Source organism: Chenopodium quinoa, unplaced genomic scaffold (genome assembly GCF_001683475.1).
Source record: "Chenopodium quinoa cultivar QQ74 unplaced genomic scaffold, ASM168347v1, whole genome shotgun sequence".
In the NCBI taxonomy this organism is placed as follows: domain Eukaryota; kingdom Viridiplantae; phylum Streptophyta; class Magnoliopsida; order Caryophyllales; family Amaranthaceae; genus Chenopodium; species Chenopodium quinoa.
Window position 1 is genome coordinate 95,078 of NW_018744497.1, and position 19,035 is coordinate 114,112.

The 19,035-nt window shown below is 40.6% G+C and overlaps 2 long non-coding RNA genes across 2 annotated transcripts; one reads left to right on the forward strand and one right to left on the reverse strand.

Moving 5' to 3' along the window:
- Positions 1-1,624: 1,624 nt before the first annotated feature.
- Positions 1,625-7,642, forward strand: LOC110697670. The gene is made up of 3 exons (XR_002506533.1): positions 1,625-2,120; positions 2,865-6,250; positions 7,179-7,642. It is a non-coding gene; the product is annotated as an uncharacterized LOC110697670 (long non-coding RNA).
- Positions 4,155-7,163, reverse strand: LOC110697669. Its single transcript, XR_002506532.1, has 3 exons — positions 6,865-7,163; positions 6,050-6,180; positions 4,155-4,403 (listed from the first exon to the last, which is right to left on the reverse strand). It is a non-coding gene; the product is annotated as an uncharacterized LOC110697669 (long non-coding RNA).
- Positions 7,643-19,035: the final 11,393 nt, after the last annotated feature.

Consider the following 19,035-nt stretch of genomic DNA (forward strand, 5'->3'; position numbering starts at 1 on the left):
ATGTGGAGAAAAAGGAGTTAAAGTTCATTTTGTTTGTAAGTGAATGAACAAATTAAGAATGAAAGAAATGCTAGAAATGTGTCAATTAGTGGTTGACTATTAATTTGTGCCAAAAATTCATTGTAAAGGTAAATTTTTTTTTATTTAACTTTTATTAATCTTTAATCTTCTTTATTCAATATATATTTCATTTACTTAATAAATTTTCTTGTGTGTATAGTGAAGAGATTGTCAAATTTGAACAACCACTTATGATCGCAAGAGATGATACAATATCTCTGGCTCCGTCTGCGCCCCTTCAATGATAAAATTAAACATTGTTCAGGGGTGGTCATTTCTTATGATCGTATTTAGATTGATGTCAAATCCATCGTGTTTCTTCTTTGGCATTGATCTCAATGCATGCAAGTACTATAATAACTTATGAAATTATTACATAATAACAATCATATGAACTAAATGAATTACATGTTTTATTTCCACATTAATATACAGAGACCTCTAGAGATTTCTCTCCTATCTCAAGATCCTTCATAAGCACAAAAACCTTATCAATAACCAAAAAAGCCTTCTCCCATAACAACTTTGGCTGAATTAATCAATCTTTATATGATTGGATATTAAAGAAAATATTGTAGGTGTTGATTTAGTATGTTTATTGGTAGTTATTATGTTAACTTTTTGAAATAAAATGTATTCATTCTAATTTTAAATTCAAAGGCGAATAAAAATACAATTTTAATGACAGATCTTTGTTCCATTCAGTTTACATAACCACTACAATTTAGTAGTGGTTAATTTCTTGAAACAAAGCATACAATACTTGGATAACAGAGAGTATGATGAAAATCATTGGAATCACTACAAAAGTGTTGTTGTGCTATGATTCCTTAGTACTCCCTCCGCCCGCTATTATCTGCAACATTTACTAAAAATAGGTGCTCGCTATTATCTACAACAATGTTTTTTATTTCCTTTTTTGGTAAATTTTTAGTAGTAAAATGTCACATTTACCCTTACTTAAAATTTTTAACATTATTTACATTCTTTTAATTACACTCAATTACCAACTAATTACCACCTTACCACAGCCACCTTCGCTGCCCCTACCACCACGAACCTAGAGCACCAGCACCACCTTCGTCGCCCATAACACCAGCACCACCTTCGTCGCCCAAAACACCAGCCTAGACGAGCCCAAAAACGAAGCACCACCTTTGTCGCCCCTGTTGTTGCTAAACTCCGACCATCCCAGACCATAAATCGTCGCACAATTCTCCGACCATCCCCTACCCCTTTCCGTCGCCACTGTTGTTGCTAAACTCGTGGGTTTTGGTGTGGTGGATTTCGATTCTAGATCTGGAAATCAGTGGTTTGGTTTGTGGGGTGGTTGGTTTCGGCGTGGGGGTTGCGTAAGTGGGGTTGGGTGTTGGAGGAACGTGGGTTGGCGGTTTCGGTGGTTTGGTTTGTGGGGTGGTGGGTTTTAGTGTTGGTTTCGGTGGTTTCGTGGGAGTTGCGTAAGTGGGGTTGGGTGTTGGGGGTTCGTGGGGTGGCGGTTTCGGTGGTTTGGTTTGTGCGATGGTGGGTTTTGGTGGTGGTGTCGGTGGTTCGTGGGGTGGTGCGGTAGTTCGTGGGTTGGGTGTTGGTGGTTCGTGGGGTGGTTGTTCTCCAATGTTTAATTGTGTGTTTTATTTTAATTTGGTTTAATTATCCCTTCTCTCTCCTCTTACTTTTCATTAATCTTGCTTAAGAAGTTTTGCCTAGGAGTCCGCATTTTAGTCCTTTGTTGCAGATAACTCCGGGCAGAGGAAGTATAATATATATATGTGTGTGTGAGAGAGAACCATGGTGAATAATGAGAACTGAGAACTATTGTCAGCCGTTGATCGAGTATCATCCGACGGCTGAAATCTCATCCGCTTCATTAAGGGTAAAATTGTAATTCGGGATTTGAATGACTACCTCGAATCTTCCCAGTATCTTTTTTCTCTTTCTCTCTCTTCTCCAAACTTACTCTCTCTTCATTCTGATTCTCTCTCTTGCGAATTTCTCCTTCATTTTTCACATTTGAAACTCTTGAATTTGTTATTGGATCATCGTCGTTTGTTATTTCCGATCAAGTAAGTTATTTTGTCTTCATTCTATTATTATTATTCACGATTTTTTTTTTAATTTCAATTGTTTCAAGTTTGAAATTAGGGTTTTTATTTGTTGTTTATTGTTTGATTAATTTGTTCATCGGTTTTCGTCATTGGTTTTTTGTAATCTGATTAATGATTTCACATTGTTATGTTAGTGATTTTATGTTCTGTTTTTATTTGTATAGTTTTGTATGATATGAGTTTTTTTTTTCGTCTTATTTGTTCGATTGAGATCTTCAATTTTATCTATTAAATTAGAGTGTTGTTTTTATTTTGTTTAATTACTCTAAATCAGTGTTCTATCTGAGTGGTTATGCTTTTTAATTCTGGGTTTAGTTGTTTGATTTTGCCTTCAAGGGTATACTTCTAAGATATTTAGATTTACTTTTGGAGTATTTTGATTTACTTTTTAGTATTTTGTACCTACATTTGCAGTTATTAAGATACTAGGCATGGTTTCTAACTGTCCCTTGTTTTTTGGTACCGAGTCATGTATGTTAGTTTGATACTCCCCTGGGTTATAATTGAATTTTGTATTTTGTTGTGTGGTGTTGATGTTAATGGCTGCGTGAAGAGTTGCTATGTGGGGTTGCTGTTTGGTAGTAGAGCAATAAGGGTATTGCAGATTTTGCTATTTGTGGTCATATTTCAGTAAAGAGTGGTTGCACAACTATATTGTGTTGTTTTTATCTTATTTATTTATTTTTTTTCTTATGTGTGTAGCTTATGCAAAAACCATGGCATGTGAAGGTGAGGATATATATCTTGAGTGATAATTTTTCTCTGCTATTACGAGGGTAATGTTTGAGCTCATTAGATTTTTCTTATTTACTTTTTAGATTTTATTATTTACTTTAGAGATTTTTTATTTACTTTTGATTATTTTTTCCTTACCTCAAATGTTTTAATGTACACTAGCCTACTAGCTCAATAGGTAGAGTATTGTGCAAATGTACAAAAGATGTGGGTTCAAATCACACGTAGGTTTATTTATTAGTGAAACTATTTTTATTTAATTTTGTCTATTTAAGTAGTTATCTACCTTAAAAACTTATATATACTTTTTGTATTATTTTATTCACTTTTTACTTAAAAACCTTTACTCGTTTGTATGATTTAAAGGCCAATGACTCAGTTTCTATGTTTATATAACACTTTCAAGGATTTAATTATACATATACTCTTGAAATTTATTTTATTTACTTTTGCTATTGTTTTATTTACTTTTAATTTGAAAACCTTTACATTGAGTTCCACATACTTCTTTCTTATACCTTGACTCATCTTGTAATGGTGTGAAAGTCAATGACTCGGATTTTTGCTCTTTAACAAAGTTTCCATAGTCACTTAATTATTAAAAGCTAATTAATTGTTCTTATACCTTAGAGCTAATTTGATTTGCTTTTTAATCATTTTTATGCACTTTTGAGGTATTTTAAATAACTTTTTACTGTTTTATGTTTTCTAATAAAGAGAACTCATGTAGGAATTGAACCTACATCTGTATACATTTACCTAGTTCCTATAGTGCTCTATGAGCTAATAGGTTTTAACACACTTTGTAGTCGAAGGATTCCCTTAAAGAAGATTACCTTTATATAAGCTCACTTTTAATTTACTTTTTGAGATATTTTGATTTACTTTTGAGATAATTTGGTTTACTTTGAGTTTTTTTTAGTTACTTTTAGAAACAACCTAGGTAGGAATCGAACCTACATTTTCTATGCATTTGCATAGTGCTCTACCATTTGAGCTAATAGGTTTTAGCACACCTAATAATAATAATAAACCTGTTCTTTAATTATTTCTTTAAGAGTGTCCAAACACAATGTGCTGCTGAAATTTGGCACAGCTATGCCTGTTCTGGAGACCTGTTAGCTTCCATTTTAGTATTCAATCTAGTTTAGCAATCTTTGCCATAACTTACTGAAAGAAAGGTCCTCTGTAGTCTGTTGTTTCAGCTTCATTGTTACACAATGTATACACAATCACATTTCAGACCAAACAAGATCATGATTCAGACCAAACATTTTGCATTATGTTGATCACAGTATACAGTTGGGGAGAAAAAGGCACAACAGAATTTGTTCATATGGTAAATGAGACTTATCCATGATATATTGTCTAGAGACCTGCATCTCTAATTGAACCTTGCTTGTCTTCATTGCCTGCCTCGTCTTATTTTGCATCACCTACATGTTCTCTCAAGCCCCCATCCTTGTAGGGACAGCCATCTCCCATATGTTGTTACGTGTCCAAGCACTATGAAGATAGCAACTTCGTATGACACACAATTCATGGTATGACACACAATTCATGATAAACTCAACTAAGGCAATACTAGGAATAAATGGATGAGAATTCAAATTAATAGCAACTTCTTTATATTTGGCCCACACTAATGAAGACCCAAAGCTATATATACCTTCAAGCTAAATTGTACAAGTAAAGGTTATCAATATTCAAGCTGAAGTCAATGATTATGGTAACAACCAAATCCTTGCAAGTCTAAAATTTTACAAGTATGAAAGATACATAAGAGTCTGATTGATTTACTTTTATCATATTTTTATCTACTTTCACATGATTAAAAAATATGATTAAAAGATAAAAACAATATGAAAGACTTCAATTCGCATAACTTACCTTTATGAACTAAATTATCAGGTACATGATTCACTGTAATTCTACTGATCTTTGTCAAATAAGAAGATCATCAATTAAATATGTACAAACTTTGAATTTAAACAACATTATTAAATAACTTAAAATCTAATCCAATCAAAATAAAATAGAAGCAAACTACATAATAAGCAATTAATATAACATAATAATGAAACATAAAATCTAACTTCACAAAAATCCATATAAAAAGAAAATTTAAGATCGAAGTAAGCTCTTGATGAATAGTAGAGAAGTTTTGCAATCATAAGAACCTCGACAATTTTCTCAATCATAAGAAATTTTCGCAAGAATTAACTCTAACATATGAGCAATTAAAAATCTCGAGAAATTTTATTATACTTTGTACAACACAAAATTAATAATCATATATCGCAATTAATTTGCTACATGATAATTTTAGTCTTTTGATAATACTTTTAAATATAATTGTTTTACTTTTACTTAGTTTATATCTACATTTGAATTTGATAAAATAATAGGATTCAGTGGGGAATATTGTTAAACAATTAGTGTGCATCAAAGTTTAAGCACCAATTAGTGAAATGCAAGTACCAAAATTGACAAAGTCAGTCGCTATAACCATTCATAACCTCATAAATTATAAATAAAAGAACGAATTTCACTATAAAGAACCTTAAATTGACAAAACAATTAATGATAAACCAGTGTAATTGAAATTCGTGATTTAAAAAAAAAATAGAAAAACAAATATAGAGGTATTTGTTGCAATGGAGGAGAGAGAAATGAGAGAGTGCGGCTAGTTGGTTGGGAAATGAATGGAATATGTTTGAATTAATCTGAGCGGCTCATCAAGCGCGCATCTAAGGTAGATCTAACGGCCCTAATTAGTTCCTAGTGTCTATTATTCACCTAGTTCTTATCGTAACTCGGTTATAAGTTCAGTGAGAACCCTCTTCATATGAGAACTTCTTTTAATATGTGAACCATCCTATAACCGTTGGATCTGAAAATTTTGATGGATGTGATTATTAGGTGTAAGTAATGACAATTTTGTAAATAACATAATCTTCCTTATTTTATGAGGGAACCCCAGTTAATATCAGAGATTAACAATTCAAGTTTATCTCCTCTCACAACTTTATGCATTGATTTACGTGCCACTTTATTATTTTGCTTTTATCATTTAAAAAATAAAAGAAAATAACTAGGTTGTGAGAGGAGATATATTCACAGATTTATCTTAGAGAGAAACTTGAATTTACCCTTATTTATTACTCCATTTCAATCTACTGTATGATATTTTTCTCTCTCCTCAAAGCTTTTTCAGTTGATTCCCAGTCTCTCTCCCCCCTTCGAAGCTCATAATCTTGATATCTTCCATTGATATGAACAGCTGAATATCAAGTACAATTATACACCAAAATTCATTCAAATATCAAGATCTTATCAAATTGAATAACCAGGTAAATTATTGATAATTATGCACCGAAATTCAGTCAATTTTTTGCAATTTTGTCAAAAATTAATACTATGAAGAAAGTTTGAGATAATAAATCAATATAGTAGTTCAAATACCAATTTCCAATAAACCAAAGACTATGCCCATTTTTAATACTTCTTCCGTTCTTTTTTATTTGATCCGCTTTGATTTTTACACTATTCATTACCCCTCCTTTGACCGTCTTTTGTGAATAATATGTAAGGAAAAACATATTCATGTGGGATCTTTTTAAATTCGTCTCAATAAGTTCTATCATATTATAGAACTTCTATAATTTTTACTTATGAAGAATTCAAGTTATTGATCGTTAAAGTTTTGCGTTGACAAGCGTGATAAAATAAGCAGGTCAAGTAAAGTAAAAAAGAACAGAGGAAGTATGGAATATTTTTTTCTCATTTTTTCGGTTGTTTCCCAAAACCCCCAAATTGCAATATTAAACCACCATATGAGAATGTGGAAGATATAGAAGTTAAAAATAATATAAAAAAATACTGAAATTAAAGCTTTCAAGTGCTCATCAATGGCGTCAAGGAGAGAAACAAGAAGAATGAGGAGAGAGAAAATTTCTAGAAATACCTGTGAAAATGTCGTAATATATGGGCCTTCTTCAATGGAAGGACTGGCGTGAAGGAGAGAGAAAGAAGAAAAAGGGAGAAAGAGAGAGAAAATATTTTCCCAAATAAGATGTCGATGATAGAGTTTTGTTATTTCTGTTTCTTTCTTCATTAAAAAAAAAATAAATAAATATAGGAGTGGTTCTCACAAGATTTGAGTTCTCATAATATCTAGCAAGTTGGAAAATTTACAGTTTTAAAATCTTAGTTTTAGGGATTTGTTTTTGCTTTGTTTATTTAACCACTTCAACTATACTAATTTTGTTTGTTTAAAAGTTGGCAAAGGGATATCTCCTATTTTGATGCCAACAGTCCGATGTAACTTCTTTTGTAGACGTGGAAAAGATTCAAATACATTTTCTATACATCATATTAGACCTTAGGCACAGACGGTTGAAATAAAAGGAACTTTCAAGCTCCATGAATTTGAATTTTGAATTTGAAATGCCTAGACTGAAGTCTACTTTGGAGGAAGATTGGTATCCAATACAGAAGACAGGAACAAAAGATGATATTGCAGGTTATGTACTTAATTAGTTGCGTTTTGTGGGAAAGTGTTGTATTGCATGTGAACCGAGATTTGAGTTCTCAAAATAAAGGGTGGTCTCACAATAGGAGTGGTTCTCACAATATATTCATGTAATTTGTTAATATATGAATAGTTTTATAATAAATTATTTCATGTTGATTGAACTCACTAATAAAAACTGGTACATTCACCACTAGCTATATTATAATATGTTGAATAAATTTCAAAGGAGTCAACAATATTAAACAAGTCATTTCAAATCATACAAAATCTTCAGACCTTGCAAATATATATAAAACCGACAAAAATGTGTCATATGTTGTCCTATACTTGAACAAAAATGTGTGTCCTATACATCTTAGCAATAACAACACTCATTCTCTACCAAAACATTTTTTCTCAAGCATGACTTATAAGCGAATGATTATAAAGGAGTCAATCCTTGTAAGGAGGAGCACTCTTCTCTTGCGCAAAAACTACTTAAATGGAAAAATCTATTGTAACACTTTATATCTTCTTATGTACCAACACCTTGATTTTAATCACCAAAATTCAAACCCAATGCTACTACAACATTGGCTTTTGGTTCTTAAACTTGAAATAATTATTGGGTTCCCACTATTCTGAAAAATCTTGAAGGATGAGTTGTCCATTCTTCACACGGAAATACACTTCTATTTTATGAACAAAACAATACCCATGAAACTTGATAAACCAAATTAATGGCTTCATCTTCAATTCCTGTTTCAATATGTCTTTCAGCCAAAGACTTAAGGATTGTCCATTCAAAATCAACTATGACTTTCCATTCGCTTTTAGTAGACCTTACAATGTTAAAAATTATATTGTTGAGATCATAAGCATTGTCAATGTCAATGACTGCTAGTAGATAGTGTTGAAAGATGGTGAAAAAAATGTAAAAATCCAAACTTTTTATTATATTGATCAAGACAATGCATGCTCTAATAAACCGGTGTATGTAGGATCTTTGTAGGACTTCTAAAAAATTGCTAGTTTGGTCTACATGGTAAAATCAATCTACAAAATTATGAAACCTCTCTTTAATAGAGTATTAGTAAGTAGGAAAATTTGCTCAAAATCACCCTAAGTGAAGCGTCCATTCTTAAAACACCATCGCACTTCACACTCTCTCTTCTAGTTTCGTTTCAGACTTAAATTTGAAACGAAATCAATTTTTTTTAAAAAAATGTTTAGCAATATAATTTACCGATGTCACTACCAATGGTACAAAGCCATCGACATTTTTATTAAATTAATATATTAATAAGATACCGCCATCGGTAGACATAATTTTATTTTATTTAAAAAAAACTTTTTACTGATGGAAAATAGGCATCGATAAAAATTATCGATGGATAAGCCGTCGGTAATGTTGAAAATTAATGATGGTTATATAAACCGTTTCGGGGTTTTCTGATGTCCTGCGGGAGAGTTACAATTCCGAGACTGGAACCGGACGCCTGTACCTGCAAAATAACGGAGACTCCTGGTGGTGGGAGCTCCGCCTCCAACGGTCAAGTTAGTACTTGATTAAGGAGTAATTAATGCGGAAATTAAAGTGATTGGGTCTCTCTAGGTGAGAGTGTTTAATGTAGGTAATCTGCTTTGTTAGCGAGATCAGCCGGTTATTACTGTGTGTAATTAATGTGTTTTTTCGTAATCCCCCTTAATGAGGATTAAGGGAGGTATTTATAACCTTGGGAAACGTGCCCATCCTAGGTTTGGGTTAACCTAGGGCCGATTGGGCTTCCCTCGGAAGTTGGGCCTGGGTGGCCGGTTTCTCCATTAGGCATGGAGTATGCCACATGTCATGACATAACAGGTCCAAGGTGGACGAATAAGCGCGTGCCACGTGGCAAGCCCTAACAGTTCCAACTGGGGGACACTTGGCAGGACCTGATTGGACCACGTGGCGCATTCCAATTGGTGGGAGCAAAATCCCCTAATCATTTGCCCCTCACAGGTGGCACGTGACTGGTCACGTGTTACCGGTGACAGGTGTCGCACTGTAACAGGCGGCGACCTTCTACAGGTGTCAGTCGGCGAAAGGACGAGAGATTTTCCCGCCCAAATTTTGAATTCTGGAAGTGACCCTTCGCCTTCTCACTTCGCCTATATAAGGGAGGATTGTCTTGAGTCATTTTCACACTTTGAGAACTATTTGAGAACATTCGGACCCCTGAACTTGCTCTGACATTTCGGACCTTTTCTGCCTACCGCCTGTTCTAACAAGCCGACTGCACAGGATTTTCAGAACTTCATCAACCGTCACTCGTTCAGGCAACTGTCAGTTCTCTTACTCTTAATTTTCTTTTTATTTTTTGAAATGGCACCACGGAAGCACACGACACGCCCTAGGTTAGTGATCAGCCGGTCACCGGGGACGGCTGAATCTAGGACTAGGAGTGTCGCCTGCCCTTTTCCGGACCCATCTTTTCCCTTTATACAAAGTCCGACTGTATCTGTGTCTATGCAGAGCAGGATGGCCAGAACGAAAAAGACTGCTAGGATCTCAAATTCAGACGGCTCCTCCCACAGGGTGCCGCTTAGTGAAACATCTAACCAGGCGCCAGATGTGGAAGTGAAACAAGGCGGCCTGAAAGCCGGCAATTCTGAGGGAGGAGTCATAGTGACCCCTTCCCATTTAACAGTTAACAAATCTGCTCCTTTTCAAAGAGAGGAGGCGGGCCCCTCCGGGAGAGGGGAGGAGTCGTCCTCTTCGGACTCGTCAGAGGACGATTCTGAGTCAAGCTCTTCTGGTCATGCTTCTTTGGACACAGAAGAGAAAAACAGCCGCCTGCAAGAGGCGAGACTTTCTCACGCAGTTGAGAAGGGGGACAATTGGGCGGAGCCATCCGCCTCTCACCGAGAGCTAAATACCCCCTATTACTGCACGGTACCTCGGGGCCGGATCACAGCCATGCAAGAGAAAGTGGAGAGCTTTATTGCAAACCACACCATGGGCCCCGACTTTCTAGTGTTTGTGCCAGATCCAGAAGACACAGTCGTCTGGCCGGCTGGTTCCAGTTATGATAGCGCCTGCTTTGGCTGCTACGAGGCGGCCATCAAGGCAGGGCTGCGCTTCCCATTACATCCGGCTGTTCAGCGGATTTTGGATGGGTATGAGTTGGGGTTATGGCAGTTAGCCCCAAACTCCTGGGTAAACGTACTCGGCTATGTGGCCGGGTGCGAATTGCACGGGGTGGAGCCGAGCTTCGAGGCTTTCGCCCATATGAACTATCTCAGCCGGACCCCTAAGACAGGCGGTACCGGCTGGTATCAATTGACAAGCCACAGGGGCTACCTCATGACGAGAGGTAAAGCAAACAAGTGGAAGGACTGGCGGAGCACCTTCCTCATCATTGAGAGTTCAGACATTGAGCTGAACAAGCGCTTCAATAGGTGGAACAGGAATCCGCCCCTTCTTGCAGGCGGCCGTAGCATGCCGCCTGTTCCCCCCAAGGCTAAGAAAGATATCCTTGATAAAGGACTCTTTAAAATAGAGTCGAGGGTCGACTCTACTTCAGGGGTACGAGAGCAAGTACCCCTGCACTGCGTCCCGAGCTTCAAGTGGCTCTATGACGAGTACTTTTTGGCCGCCTGTGGCCTCAGCAGTCGGTGCTCAAGAGGTAGTCGGCCTGTCGAATACTCTGTTGTTCCATACATTTGTTGTTATCTTTTATTAACTTTGTTGTTTGTTTTTGCAGCTGACGCCATGAGCAAAATCACCGCCTCCAAGACTGCGGCGGCCATGTTGCGGGCCTCTATCATGCAACAAGCTTCAACCGACTCCCCCAAGAAGGGGGCACCCTTGGTGAGCTCCGAATCTTTCACCCTTTTTTTGGAGTTGTATTTATGCATATACTGACGCTTTTCTTCTTTTTTAGACGGGTGCTCCAAGAGCTTCATCTTCCCAACAGCCAGACCCCAAGGCCCGGAAGACGACTGTTGGGAGCTCTCCTGGTTCTGCCAGGAAACATGTGGCGGCTGAGAAACAACCGGCCACTTCTTCTAAAACTCCAACTGGGCCGCCTAAAAGTAAGAAGTTGTCCTTGTAAATTTTAGACTCGCTCCCTTTTTTACTAGGTCTAATCCGTTTGTTTATGCTTGATGCAGTCGGCCCTCAGGAGCCTGACTTGGTAGAGATGGCCAAGTCTATGATCAGGGCAGTTCCTCCAGCTGAAAGGGAGGCGGTCAGGGGTGTCGGCACCCTTGACCTAGACGGGATTGCAGGGGTCCTTGCTGAGGTATACTTAGCATATTTTTGAGTATTTGAATTTCTGGACGCTTGTTTTCTTTTTTGTTTGGAAACTGACACCTGTTTCTTTGTACTTAGGCCCTGCTCCGAGTGAACAGCCTTCGCAAGCCGCTTGATCGGAAGAACAAAGAGGTAAAGGCTGCAAAAGCTATGGCCGCCTCTGACTGTGATAAGGCAATGTTTCAAATTGCCCAAAATGAAGTTCTGACCATTGATATTCTTTATTATCAGGCGCAGGCTACCGCCGCTGTTCGGGCTCAGTTAGAGGCGGCCCAGAAGAAGAATGACGAGCTGGAGGCGACCATCACAAATCTCAAGGCCGAGCTGAAAACTCTTTGCCTAAAGATGTACTCATACGAAGCCTTGGAGAAATCCTTGGCCAACGTAAAGGAACGCCTGGTGACCCAGGAGAAGAGTCTTACTCAAGAGCTCTCGGAAAAGGCCGAGCAAGAGAAGAAAGAGCTGGTCCGGGAGATGATGGAAGACTCCGCTCAAATCCAGCGCATGACCTGGGGCCGCCTCTTCCCCAATGCCGACTTTGCCTCTTGGGAAAGAACGTACCGCCAGTGTTCTGATACTTATAATCAAGAGATCCTGGCGGCTGCTGAGGAAGAGGCGTTGGAAGAAGCGTTGGAGGAGGAGGAGCCGGTAGTGGCGCTTGTGCCGCTTGGGGGTAAGGCATCAAAAAAGGATGCAGCTGAAGCCGAGTCCAGCAAGAAGAGTGCTGACCAGGCGGAAGCTGCTAATATTGAAGATCTGCCCCCTTCTTAAGCTTTATGTATTCTTTCCACGACCTGCGTGCCGTTTGTTTTGTATTTACCCGGCCAGGGGGCCGGGGCTTTGAATATTTTGCCGGTCTTTAATGGTCGGCTTCTTTTTAATGAATTTTTGTTTTGCCTCAAATTTGTCTAAGTATTCCATATTCTAATATCCAATTGTTCACTAGACCGACTGTTTTGCATGGCCAATAGTTGCAGACAGGTACGGATAGTTAGTCACGCCGCCTATGCCCCTGGACGACTGGTTGTCTGTTTCCAGGATAGACGATCAGTCGGCCATTTATCTAATCGGTATTCAAACTATTTTAAAGACTGGATCCTTTTTAGGCAGGCGGTCTTGTCATTTGTAAATTTAACCAAGTAGGAAAGTGGTCTGACCAAGTAAACATGAGTGTTACCTAGTCGCCAAGGAACTGAGTAGTAGAGATAACAAGCGGCGGGTACCGGTTGTTTCCCTTTATTCGCCAATGTTTGTTGGCTTTTAACTCATAATTTGTTAACCTAGCAGGAGTAGTGATTGAGAGCTCCTGTTTGCTAAAAACAGGCGGACGACTCATACCTTTTAGGCTCCATACTAAGTTTGAGGTAGTGACTATAAGTTAACATAGGAGTTACTTAGTCTCTGTCACACTCTAGATTGAGTAGTAGAGGTACCAGGCGGCGGAGGCCGGCTGATCCCCTTGATTCGCCAATGTTTGTTGGCTATTAACTCAATAGGTTACCTAGTAGGAATAGGGGTTTGAGTGCCCCTGTTTGCCAAAAAACAGGCGGTCTACTCAAACCTTTTAGGTTCCCTACCAAATTTGAGGGAGTCACTATGAGTTAACGTTGGAGTTACTCAGTCGCCGTCACTCTTGCTTGAGAAGTAGAGGTACCAGGCGGCGGAGGCCGGCTAGACCCCTTGATTCGCCAATGTTTGTTGGCTATTAACTCAAGAGGTACCCCCTGCATTTATCCCAAGTAATACAGGCGGTCATCTGACTCAGATGTCAACTGCTACCACTGGTTTGGTTAGTGATAGAGTTATCCTTGTCTCAAAAACAGCTACGTGGTTGCCCTTGGGGACAGTCGTATAGGTTCCGTGTAATTAGTTTATAGAACAATGTTCCACCCAAAAGGGAGCTTCTCTCTGCGACGAATTTCATCCGGAGGGATGCCGCCGGACGCCTGCTATGATGTTGGGACAGGTCGTATTAGTTTTGTAGATTTGATCAGTTGGCTTGGCGCCTGGTCTGATCATTCGGCCTGTGGCCTTGGTAAGTTCTTGGTGAACGTAGGTGCTAAGTAAAAGGAGGGTAGCCGCCTGTTAGACACAGGGTCGGCCAGGCCCTAATCTTTTTAGCTAAGTATTAGGGGGGGTGGCTATGTGTTTGGAACCGGTCGGCCATCTTCTTATGGAGAATAGCCAACTATATGCCCAGACGACATGCCCCTATTGTGAGTAAAATACTCAATGGAGAGTAGCCGACTGTAAAGGTACAGACGGCATGCCCCTCTGAAGATAGAGTGAAAAACTCAATGGATAGTAGCCGACTGTAAAGGTACAGACGGCATGCCCCTCTGAAGAGTAAAAATACTCAATGGAGAGTAGCCGACTGTAAAGGTACAGACGGCATGCCCCACTTTAAGTAAGAATAAAAATTAAACATGGAGAGTAGCCGACTATTTGTTAGTAGGCGTGCCCCTCTTAGTACAAAATTGAATAGCAAGTGCAAACTTTTATTAAGTAGCTCTTGACTATTTACATCATTCAAAAGAAATATTTCTTAAGATTATCTACATTCCAAGTTCGAGGCAACGGTTGTCCGTCTGGTGTTTCCAGACGGTAGGTACCGTCCCTGACTTCCTCATAGATTCGGTAGGGTCCTTCCCAATTGGGAGTTAGTTTGCCAGACTCATTAGCCCTACCAACTGCTTCCATTTTTCTAAGTACAAAGTCCCCTACTTTGAGTGGACGCCTGTGTACTTTTTTGTTGTATGATCTAGTCATTCTCAGGCGATAGATTTCATGGCGCAAAACAGCATTGCCCCTCTTTTCAGGAAGTGAGTCTAATGCTAGGCGCATGGCTTCCCATTTTGCCTCTTCGTCATATAGCATTACTCGAAGAGTCAGCTCATAGTGTTCTATTGGAAGAACAGCTTCCGCACCGTAAGTTAGGAGGAATGGAGTTTCTCCAGTCGCCCCTTTTTCAGTCGTCCTAATGGCCCAGAGAACATGTGGTAGTTCATCCGCCCATAGGCCCCCTGCTCGTTCAATCTTTTTCTTGAGACCGTCTGAGATGATTTTATTAAAGGCTTCTACCTGGCCGTTTGCTTGTGGACGGCCGACAAATGCAAAGTAGTTTGCAATTCCTTGGTCACCCAACCAGCTTTTGAGAACAAGCGTCTCAAATTGGGGACCATTATCAAAAACCATAGACATGGGAACCCCGAACCGAGTGATGACATTTTTCCAAATGAATGAAATTACATCTTTCGTCTTGATTCCCTTTACAGCCTCCGCCTCTACCCATTTAGTGAAGTAGTCAACGGCAACAAGTATGTACCTCCTTCCGCCTGTAGCAGGCGTATATGGACCCAGAATGTCCATGCCCCACTTAGCAAATGGTAGTGGGCTATGAATGGTAGTGAGGTCAGTAGCCGGACGATGAATTAGTTTGCCAAACCTTTGGCACTTGTCACATTTTTTCACCATCTCCATTGCATCTGCTTCCAAAGTAGGCCAAAAGTAGCCCTGCCGCCTTGCCCGTTGAGCAAGCGTCCTACCGCCTATATGAGAAGCACAGTAACCAGAGTGAAGATCGTCTAGTATCTCTCGTCCCTTTTCTGGAGTAACACACTTTAAGAAGGGTTGAAGGTACCCCCTTTTGTGAAGTTCTCCCTTTATCATTTCAAAACAGGTGGCTCGTTTTTTCAGTGCTGCCGCCTGTTGAGTTTCATCCGGCAGTGTACCGTTTGTCAGATATGCCCTGATTGAATCCATCCAGGTTGAGCTTCTGTCTAGGATTCCAATAGGGTTTTCCTCGATGCTTCTCTTCTCCATTACTTCCCAAAAAACAGTTCGAGGAGTATCAGAGGAGGCGGATGATGCTAATTTTGACAGTGCATCCGCCTGGTTGTTTTCTGATCTCGGCACTTGGATCAGATGGAAATCCTCAAGGGAGCCGACTGCTTGTCGGACCGCCTGTAAATACTTGATCATGGCCGGATGGGTTGCTTCGTATTCGTCATTGTACTGACTCACTATCAATTGTGAATCAGAACAGGCGTCTATTTTTCTTGCCCCTGCCGCCTTGCACATGCGGATCCCGACTAGTAAAGATTCATATTCTGCCTCATTGTTTGAAGCCTGAAAACTGAAGCGTAGAGCATACTCGTACCTGTCGCCCTCTGGCGACTGACATATGACGCCTGCTCCACAACCGTTTGAAGTAGAGCTTCCGTCCACATATACCTTCCATACTTGGTCTGGAACTTGAGAGTCAGGAGGACGAGTCATCTCAACAATAAAGTCAGCAAAGGCTTGCCCCTTCACTACTTTTCTAGGCTCGAAAGTAACTTCGAGGCTCTGTATTTCTATGGCCCATTTGATCATTCGGCCTGACGACTCCATGATGGTAAGTGGCCGCTTGATAGGTTGGTCTGTATACACGACGACTGCATGTGCCAAAAAGTAGGGCTTCAATTTTTTAACAGCCATGAAGAGTGCAAGACCAAATTTCTCCACTAGGGGATACTTCAACTCGGCATTTTTCAGTACGTGACTGACAAAGTAGACCGGGAGCTGACAGCCGTCTCTTTCAGCAAGGAGAACAACGCTTAACGCATGATCAGAGACGGCCAGGTACATGTAGAGTACTTCTTTGGGCAAAGGGCTGACCAGCCTCGGCAAGGAATGCAAGTGAACTTTCAATTTCTGGAAGGCGGCCTCAGCATCCGGCCCCCATTCAAACCTTGCCTTTTTCTTAATTGCCTGGAAAAAGTATAGGCATTTGTCGCCTGATCGGCTTAGAAATCTTCCCAAGGCCGCCAGACAACCTGTTAACTTCTGAACCTCTCGGACGGTACGAGGCGACTGCATGTCAATGACCGCCTGCACCTTCTCAGGGTTCGCCTCTATTCCTCTCTGATTGATAAGGAATCCGAGAAATTTCCCAGACTCAACTCCAAATACACATTTCTTGGGATTGAGCATGACATGGTGCCGCCTGAGTGTGGCGAAAGTTTCTCGGAGGTCCGACAGATGATCTTTCTGAAGTTTAGTCTTGACAATCAATGTATGCCTCGACGTTTCTCCCAATCTGATCAAAGAACACAGTGTTTATCATTCGCTGGAAGGTAGCCGGGGCATTCTTAAGACCAAACGGCATGACCGTGTAACAGTATAACCCCTGATCAGTGACGAAGGTCGTCTTCTCCTGATCTTTCTTCCATAAAGGAATTTGATGGAAACCAGAATAGGCGTCCATAAAGCTCATCAAAGCATGGCCGGCTGTTGAGTCGACCAGGTTATCAATTTTAGGCAGACGGTAACTGTCTTTGGGGCACGCCTTGTTTAAGTCTGTGTAGTCTACACACATTCGCCAGGTGCCATTCGGCTTCTTAACAAGCACCACATTTGCAACCCAGTCTGGGAAGTAACATTGCCGAATGAACCCTGCATCAAGTAATTTTTTCACTTCGGCGGCTGCCGCCTGACTTCTTTCTTCGCCATGGTTCCGCTTCTTCTGCTATACCGGCTTCTTTTTCGGATCCACGGCCAGTTTATGTACCGCCAGATCAGGACTAATGCCTGGCATTTCATGGACTTCGAATGCAAAGATGTCCTTGTATTCTTTCAATAGTTTGTGAAAGTCGTCACCCAGGACTCTCAGAGCAGTCGTCCCAACTTTGACTGTTCGGTCAGGACGTGAGTCGTCTAAGATCAGGTCCGCATGCTCACCAGCCGGCTGAGGGCGGAACTCATCCAACCGCTCCTCTGCCACTGATTGCTATTTTCTTTCTTTTCTTGCGGCGCCTGTCTGGGATGCCTTTCTCTTCTTGCCGCCTGCTTCTTGAACAAGCGCACTGTCCTTGACATTGTCAAGGTCTGTTTTTTCACCGCTTGACCCAGTGGCCATAACGGTGGGCTTGATATCCGAAAGATAGCACTCTCGGGCCATCCTCTAATCTCCCCTTAGGGAGCCGACTGTTCCATTATCCCTCTCAAACTTGAGCAACATAAGAGATGGGATTATAACAGCCTTGGATTTATTCAGGGTTGGTCGACCCAGAATCATGTTGTAGGCCGAGAGTTCTTCCACTACCAGGAACCGGACTACCATGTGTCGTCCTTCCCCTTTTTCACCCAGGCGGATGGGTAAATCCACTCGTCCCAGTGGGTGGACGACTCCTCCTCCAAACCCTACTAAAGGGTGGGAGGCCGGATGTATGCAATCAGTCTGATATTTTAGTTTCGACAGACATTTGCTACTGATGAGATCTGAGGAGCTTCCGGTATCTATGAGGATTCGGCCAACTCTTTGGTTGGCCACTTTACATTCTATAACGATAGGGTTGTCATGCGGCCCTCTTACCCCTCCTAGATCTTCTTCAGTGATGACAATCTCAGGAAATGAATATTTGGACGGCCGTTCTTGGTGAACGGAATTTACATCTAACCGCCTGATATTGTCTTTGTTGCCCCTAATAGTGGGGCCGCCTCCTGAGAAGCCGCCTGCAATGGTGTAGACGACTGCATCATCTGTATCGGAGCTGTCGGCCTGTTGATTCTTTTTGGCCGACTGCTTTTTTGAGGAAGTGTTCCCCGTAGATTTCTTGACATAAGTGTCAAGATCACCTTGCTCAGCCAGGCGGTCCAGATACCGCATGAGACTGATGCAGACATTGGTGTGATGACCAACATCATCATGATAAGCACAGAATTTATCTTGGTTCCGATTGTTTGCAGAACCCTTCATGGGGACCGGATTCTCAATTGAGATCCGTCCCTTGATTTCTTTTAGGATAAACTGGTTATCCTTGTTAAACGCATACTTTGGGGAGTATGGTTTGAATTCTTTTTTCTTTTTCTGGGCCGTCAGCCGCCCAGACCTCTTTTCTCTTCTCATCTTTGTTTGACGACTGTTTCTGTCGTCCTTCTCTTTTGTCGAACCTTTTCCCGTCCGACTGTTTTACCGCGCAAAGATCAGTCGCCTGTATATAGGCTTCTGCTTCAATCAAGGCCTCTTGAAGAGTCGCCACCCTTTTTCGAACCAAGTCAAATTTAAAGGTAGACCCGTCTTTGAGACCTCTGAAAAAGTCAGTATAGGCTACCTCATCCGGTAACCCTTGAATCTGTATTCTCATCAGGTTAAACCGCCTGATGTAAGAACGAAGCCCCTCCTTCTCGCCCTGCTGAATTGTTCCTAAATCAAGGGTCGTTTTCTTCGCAGGGATGTTCATGGCGAAGTTGGAGGTGAATAAGTAAGCAAGCGTCCTGAAGCTATTTACACAACCAGTCGGCAGGTTGCCGAACCATTGTTGTGCGATTCCTTTGAGAGTCGC